This window comes from Canis aureus, chromosome 5, assembly GCF_053574225.1.
Source record: "Canis aureus isolate CA01 chromosome 5, VMU_Caureus_v.1.0, whole genome shotgun sequence".
In the NCBI taxonomy this organism is placed as follows: domain Eukaryota; kingdom Metazoa; phylum Chordata; class Mammalia; order Carnivora; family Canidae; genus Canis; species Canis aureus.
In genome coordinates, this window is record NC_135615.1 from 31038537 (window position 1) to 31046473 (window position 7937).

At 57.5% G+C, this 7937-nt stretch overlaps 1 long non-coding RNA gene and 1 pseudogene across 1 annotated transcript; both read right to left on the reverse strand.

Moving 5' to 3' along the window:
* Positions 1-222: 222 nt before the first annotated feature.
* LOC144313374 (uncharacterized) lies at positions 223-2425 on the reverse strand. Its single transcript, XR_013379034.1, has 3 exons — positions 1678-2425; positions 621-915; positions 223-479 (listed from the first exon to the last, which is right to left on the reverse strand). It is a non-coding gene; the product is annotated as an uncharacterized LOC144313374 (long non-coding RNA).
* LOC144314999 (U6 spliceosomal RNA) lies at positions 1185-1281 on the reverse strand (annotated as a pseudogene).
* Positions 2426-7937: the final 5512 nt, after the last annotated feature.

The window sequence follows — 7937 nt, forward strand, 5'->3', positions numbered from 1 at the left end:
GGTGTGACAAGTGACCGACCGTCATCCCTCCCAAAGGGTGGCTCTTTCTAGGGGTCTCCCCTGTCACTGAGCCGCCTTGGAACGCATGCAACGATAGCGTAATCTAAGATAAGCATACCCTAAATCAGTGCTCTATTTAACAAATGGTCATTTGGCAAGACTATGCTTTTGCAGAGAAAAAACACTGGCAGGGCTAAGTGTTGCGGTGGGTGGGTGAGAATATACGTGATTTACATTTTCTTTCACTTGCTTGTTTGTAGATGCTAAATTTTCTTTTCTTTTTTTAAAGATTTTATTTATTTATTCATTAGAATACATAGAGAGGAGAGAGAGAGAGAGAGAGGCAGAGACACAGGCAGGGGGAGAAGCAGGCTCCATGCAGGGAGCCCAACGTGGGACTCCATCCCGGGTCTCCAGGATCACGTCCTGGGCTGTAGGCGGCGCTAAACCACTGAGCCACCAGGGCTGCCCTGTAGATGCTAAATTTTCAACCACAGATACACACAAATTATTTTGGGAATGAGAAAAAAATCGTAATCCCATTTAATGGATAATTTATGCGAGATAGAGCCAGACGGGAGTTTCTCAAGAGGGGCTTCCCATCGCCCCCAGAGACAGACCTGTGCTGGTTCTTCCTCCCTCCTGTGGGGATTTGGGCAGGCCAACTCGCTCCTCTTCCAAAGCAAGACTCCTACCTCTTGGTTTCTGGCCCTGATATCAGCACCTACCCCGGAATAATGTGATCGCATCCATGTGACACTCTGACTGCCCTGAGCCCGGGCTGGGTGACTTCTCCCTCCTTGCTCCTCACTTCTGCAGCTCTGTGGCCACTGCACGCTACCTTGTCCTGGTGCTGCCCTGCCACAGGTCAGCTCCGTTCACCAGCTCGCCTCTCCAAAGCCTCAAGCAAGCCACCTGAAAGGGGCAATTTTGTCATTTACCTCTTGAGTCCTTTCTCTTTCTCTGTTTTCCCCTCCACCCCCAGCTTTCTGGAGACATAACTGTCGAATAATATTGTGTAAATTTAAGGTGCACAAAGTAGAGATTTATAGATGTGTATATATATGTATATATAGCAATATAATTGTATTATTATATTATATTGCAATGTATATATATATATATTGCAAAATATGTGTATCTATTGCAAAATGATTACCACAATAAGATTAGTTAGCACATCCAAAACTATGGAACCCTTCATGAATTTGTGTGTCATCCTCATGTAGGGGCCAAGCTAATCTTGTCTGGACTGTTAGGATTTTAGCACTTAAATAATTTCTAATGGCCTAGCTTGGCTATATAGCAATATAATATAATAATACAATTAATAATAATAATAATACAAGAGTATATATATATATCTTCAAGCATCAAGAAATAAAGGCAGAGTGCCGTCACTTTGGAGCTGCATCAAGATCATCCTACCTGAGTTCTGAGACTCTATGAGACAAGATGTCCCAGCTGAAGTTGGGCAATTGTGACAAAGAAGAAGAGCTCCCAACATCAGGGGTGAGACCCCGTGAGTGTGAGCGGCTTAAGATATGCAGGCAAAGGCCAAAGAGGCTTGTTTGCCACGGGTCAGCTGGGCAACTCCTGGGTGGCCCAGTGGCAGTTGTCACCCGTGTGCCCAGGAGGGGCTCCTGGGGCAGACCTGGCCCCCAGAGATCCACTTACATGAGGATGAGAATGGGAGGCGTCTTCCTCGAGGTATGACCAGAAGGAGCTCGGGGGCGAGTCAGCAGACGCTGCCAGGCCTTGGGGGCATCAGGGGTTTGGAGGCTGTGAGTCCTGCACCAGGACGCAGCAGCCCGAGGCTTGGCCACCTCCGAGGATCTGTCTGCAACGGCGTGGGCCTGCTCAGGCCACACAGGGGCTGGAGCAGGCCTCCCCTTCGCCGCTGGCCCCGCTCATTCATCTCCCGCAGCTGTCAGGCCAGAGGACAACAGGTGAAAGCAGGCCGGCTCATTGTTCCCAGGAAGCCTTTAGCTACGCCTGCCACCCCGCCGCCACCCCCTCCGCGGCCGCACAGACCTCCAGCTTAGCGCGTTTCATGCCGGGAGGCCCGTTCTCCCAGCCACCGTGACCCGGAAAGGCCTCGGCCCAGACCCAGCCCTTGCAAGTTCCTCACGTCTGGGCCTTGGGGCCCCTTGGGAGGTGTGTGAAATGCAGGCGCAGGTGCCAGCAGCCCCTGATGGCTGCGGGTCAGAGAGTACATTCCAGGCCCAGCCCCACATCACCCCGCAGGGCAGCTCGCCCCCCCAGACTTCAGGCGGGCCACTCGAGGATGGTAACTGTCACGGTCCTCTTGAGTTATTTCTAACGGCTTAGTTGGGTACTTTATATATCTGTGTAAAGCACCGGGGAAGAGATGCAAAAGGCAATTGTGTTCGAGCCCCACTGATAGCATCCTCCCAAACCTCAGAAACTGTGAGATGAGATCTTTAAGGCGTCCTGAATGAAGCTTCCCAAATATGGCAGGAAAAGGCCCGAGCAGCAGGCGGGAGGGAGATGGGGAGGGATGGGGGCGAGAAGGCCTGCAGCCTGGGCCGGCAGTGTGGTCTCACTCCTCCCGGGGTGGGGGCGGGCGGAGGGCCACCTCCCTCCTCCCTCTGCTCTCCTGGCTCAGACCTTCACCCCTGGTCCGTGGGGCCTGTTGCTTCCCCCCCACCTCCTTTTTTGGTGGTGTTTTGGTGGGGGGTGGGCAGGCAGGCAGTGAGCATGAAGAGACACAGAATCACGGGGACCCGGGAGACTGGGAATAAACTGTGGAGTTGGGGGGGGGCAGTTCAGCAGGGGGCTGGGTCACCGGATCCGGAGAAGCATGTGAGAAGTCATAGGGACAAGCGGGCATCACACCAAACGGAGCAGAAAGGCCTGGCGTGGGCTGCAAGGAGAGTGAGCGGGGCCCTTCCAGGCAGGAGGGTGCAGCCCCTGCTCCCCGATGTCGAGAATGGGGGGGCCTGGGGGTGGGGGGGTGGGGTGGATGGGGGGGCTGGGCCGGCCAGTGGCTGACCTAGGAGGCTTTCTTCTTCCAACCCCGAGGGTTTTCTCCTTTTCTCCTTGGCCCCGTCGGTCCAGATGGCACTATCCGGGCCCAGTCACAGGCGCAGAAGGAGAGGAGCGAGAGGGCACGATTTACCCCCGATCTCCGCGCCAGCAGGGTCTGAAATCCCTGGCCTCAGCCTCACGCCTCATGGAGCTGCTTAAGAAGATGCCATTTAATTAGGCTGCTTAAGTCATGTGTGAGGGCAATTAGCTAGCGTCCCCGCATTAATTTTCCAGTCTGGAAACTGGAGTCGCCGTCCTGCTCCCTCCTCCCCTCCCCTGCCCCCTCCCCCTCAGGAGTCCGCTGACTCTGCCTTTTCTCGGGCTTCCTTCTGCTGACGCAGCCACCCCCACCCAGCCTCCTTCATCTCCCTGCACCCAGGCCTAACCGGGTCACAAGCAAGCGTGGGGGAGCCGCCCTGGCAGCCCAATACACTGACTTCAGAATAGCTCTGCTAAGCTCACCGGGGACTCCAGTCTCCCTGGCCCCTGCTGCCCCGATTCCCCGCCACGGGGTCCCAGCTGTGCCCACGGTGGGGCTGTCACTCAGGGGCCCAGGGCGCAGGCCTATTTTTAGGCAGGACCTGGTGCATGACAGCCCCCTTGGGGGGCACCTCCCAGGGTCCCCGGATCCTCCCTTCCAGACCACACTGGCTGAGCACCCCTGGCTTCTCTTAGGAAAAACGGCTCTGGCCAGGGCCATCCTGGCACCTAGCAGGGGACATGATGGGATTACAAAGTGATGGCTGCTGGAGAGAGGAAACAGTGGCTAGGTTTTAGGGGGCTGTCCTTGGAGTGGATAAGGGACACAACTGGGTTTGTGACCACAGGGTCCTGGCCCTGAGGCTTGCCTTTAATTCCATGACGGGAGGGCTCTGGGGCACTGGGCCGAGGAAAGCAGGGGCCCTGGCCCCCACGGTTAAAGCGATGCTAGCTCTCAAGGCCAAGCAATTCCCTCCTGGACTCCCCCTCTGCTTCGGGGCACCCCCAGCCCCCGGCGGTGTGCTCCTTGTGCTCGGTGCAAAGTGCCAGGAAGAGAGTCAGCCTGGGTGCCATTCCCTAGATCACGTCCCTGCACCTGACTTTTCTGGAAAATGGTTGCGGTAAAACCCTGCCTTCCCTACCTCGAGGGGCTGCTGTGAACACCCAACCTGCCCTGTGAGGAGCAGTAATTGGAGCCCATGAGATGCTGGTAGCCCCTCAAAACACACTCAACGCCGGGGCGCGGCCGTGCAAACTGCTGGGGCTGGAACCTGGAGCCCACTCTTGTCCCACCAAGCTCAGTACCCCCAGCAAGGAGGGTCACCCCGGGGGAGGGGGGACGGAGGGTCCCTAGGGCTGCAGGTGCAGCCCAAGATCTCCTGCCTGGGGCCCCGAAAGAAACGCCTGTGGTGCCACTGCCAGATGGCCTCAAAGGACAACGAAAGAGGAGATGCTGTGTCTCTCCTTTCCCTGTGGGGTGCTTGCAGGTCTTGGAGAGTTTGTGCAGAGCACCTGGAAGGCCTCCTGAGGGGGGGGTGCATCCCGTGCCCAGCCCTTCCCAGGGCCCCTGGCCAGCTGTGGGAGCTGCTACCTCCTGCTCCCAGGGACCAAGGAGTACGGTAAGTGATCTTGGGCGGTCGCCGTCACTCGTGTTACCAGCCACTGACAGACACCCTACAAGCTGTCCATTGCCTTCAGTATCCACCGTAAGATGGTTTTTGGGTTTTTTTTTAGGTTTTATTTATTTATTCATGAGAGACACAGAGAGAAGGTAGAGACACAGGCAGCTCCTTGCAGGGACCCTGATGTGGGACTCGATCCCAGAACTCTGGAATCACGCCCTGGGTCAAAGGCAGACGCTCAACCTCTGAGCCACCCAGGCAGCCCCAACCGTAAGATATTTTTATGCAGATGCTGTCTGCACTTTCTGGAAGATTCCAGGAGACTTATGGAAAATGCAGACCAGCATGGCGAAATGAAAGGCAGCGCGGAGGGCTAAGGCCGGGGACTCTGGAATGCAAGGCCACCCGGTGTGGATCCTGACTTGGCTGCTTACTGGCTGCATACCTTGGGCATGTTCCTTAACTGCCCTGTGCCTCAGTTTCCCCCCTGAAAATGGCCATGAAGACAGTTAAGGCAAGTACTTCACTAAGCTGCTAGGGGGACCGAATGAGTCACTGTGTGCAAAGCCCTTACGACAGCGTCTGGCGTCACACCCTTGGTGTCCGTGAAATAAGTAACGTAGAAGGGAAATAAGAACGTGGCCACGTGGGAAGAGACGACATGCGGTTTTTCAGGTGAGCTCTGGCGGTTTTCCAGGATGGGTTTTGTTTTCAAGCCTAGTTTCAGCAGCTGTGACTCTGTTTGGGGTTTGAGGGAGCGGCTCTCCCGGGAACAGCGGCCTGTGCTCTTGCAGAGCGTTGTCACTGTCCTGGTGGGTGGTGCGTCCGGAGTCAGCGTCACCTGTGTACCCAGAAAGGCCTTGGCCGAGGTGGCTGGGTGAGAACAGGCCGAGCGGACCTTTATCTCGTGTTCACCCCGGCTGGGCTGGGTGTGGCCCCCTGCTGTCCTCCAGGCCTAGGAAACGCAGATAAACACGCTGACCTCCCACTGCTCCAGCCCGGGCTGCCAGTGAACTTGGGGGGTGGAAGATGCGCTTTCCTGGAGCCCACGGGTCCTCAGGCTACGGGGTCCTGTGGGGTCCCACCCAGGGCAGTAACGTGGCAGGGAGCTTGCAGGCTGAGGCTGCGCTGGGGGAGGGCACAGCCTGACTGTATGGGACAGATAGGGGTTTGCAGGTAGGACTTGTGCAAGCGAACTGAGGCTGGCCAGGCATTCAGAGTCCGGGGCCCTCCAGGCAAAAATAACTCAGGAGCCTTTTAAAAGCACAGAGCCGGAGTCTCTGATAATAGGGCAAACCTCTTTCAAAAATCACCCTGTGCCCCGGAGCTCTCTTAAGTGCCTGTCTGTCTTGAGTAACTGGCTCCATCCTCCCTGAAGCCCTCATCCATTGTATAGAGGGGACAACTGACGTGCAGAGAGGTTAAGTGACTGTTTCAAGGACACCCAGCTCAGAAACCCCAGAGCTTCCTTCAAACCTGGCCACATCGGCTCTAGGATTCTTACTCTTTCTTTTTTAATTTTTTGAAAAAATTTTAAAAATATTTTATTTATTTATTCATGAGAGACACAGAGAGAGAGGCAGAGACACAGGCAGAGGGAGAAGCAGGCTCCATCCCTGCAGGGAGCCCGATGCGGGACTCGATCCCGGGACCCCGGGATCATGCTTTGAGCTGAAGGCAGAGGCTCAACTGCTGAGCCACCCAGGGGCCCCCGGGATTCTTACTCTTAACCACGACATTCAATAGCTCCAGAGCCACCCCATTACATACCTATGTCCTAAGTACCGCGCAGCAACCCGGGTTTAAGCCGCATCAGCTGCCCCTTGGAAGACCTGTGCGGGTGACCCCGGGGGCAGTGCAGGGGAGCGGGCGATAAACCAGTGGGCCCTCCGGCCCAGGGTCCCCGGCGGCTGCTTTCTAAGACCTAAGACACCGGCCCGGGTTCCTACTGGCTCCCCCAGGGGGTTCGTCAGTGATTAGAACCCTGGAGACACAATTTCCCCACCGCGCAGCCTCCCCTGTAGTGAATTCCTCAAAATTATTGGTTTGGGCCCTTTATTCTCATCTAATAACGTCTCTGTCCTGACGACCTCTCCAGTCACCCGAAGCACGCCAGCCCTGCCCGCAGCTGTGTCCTCTGTGGGTCCGATCGCCTGCTTTCATTCCAGGCACTGATTAAACAATAAAGGAGCAGGACAGGGCACAGACGGGCACAGCCGGGCACAGCCGGGCGCAGATGCCCCCTTCGCTCCTGTTACTTAATCAGCTACCGCTGGGACCCCTGCGGACTCTCAGCTGGCGCCGTCCCCTGCAAGGGTGCTAACAGGAGCGCTCCTGGGCCCCCACCCACGGCTGCTCCCCTGCCCCGGCTTCTGCACCCCCGGTGTTCCTTCCCTCAGGATCCCGGCCCTGCCCGTCCTTGGGGGTGGGGTGTGTCCTCCGGGACAGGTTCTGAAACCCGGAACCCGAGCTGCTGCTCTGCATTCCCTCTATTGTCTGGGAGCCAGCGTAGCAGAACAAACCTGCCTGGGATTTGCATTACGCCCGGTGCTTGGGGAGGCCCGGGCAGGGCAGCTGTTGCCAAGGCAACCGGTGGAGCCCAGGGGAGCAACAGGAAAGAGCCCCAGCCTTGGCCTCCGGGTGGTCAAGGAGTTGAGGGGAGGGCCAGGGCTTGGGCCCAGGTCCAGGGCTCGGGAGCAGTTGTGCCAGATGTCCACTGCGGGTCCCCCGCTGCCTCTGGCCGGTGGCTCCACTGGCAGGTGCTCGAGGGTCAGCCTGGCCTGGGGCGCCCGGTCCTGTAGTCCCTGCTCCTCCCCTCCTCTGTGGAGACTCTGAGCCCTCCCTTGCTCCACCTTTCCTAGGTACGGGAGCAGCAGCAGCAGGACTGGAACATGAAATAAAAATCAGATGAAAACAGGCCTGGGAGGGACGCGTAGAGGCCGCATGGGCACATCCACGCTGCGGCCTCAGCCAGCACCTCGGCCTCCAGCCGGCCCGTCCCAGCGACATCTGACCCAGGTCAGCGACAGCCTTCCTGGGGCATCAGAGGTGCCTTTTTGCTCTGAAGACCTGCAGGGGCTGGCCAAGCCCTGTCTCTGCTCCCTGGCCTCGCTGAGCCCCACCTGAGCAGCCAACCCTGGCTCCGGGCCCAGCCCCTTGTGTTCCCGCTCCCTGAAGAGCGAAACCCCACAGGTTCTAGACGCGTGGAATTCCCTGGCCTGAGCCCAGGCTGAAGCCATTCTTCGCTTCTTCAGACCATCCCTGCCCCGTTCCCACCCCACCTAC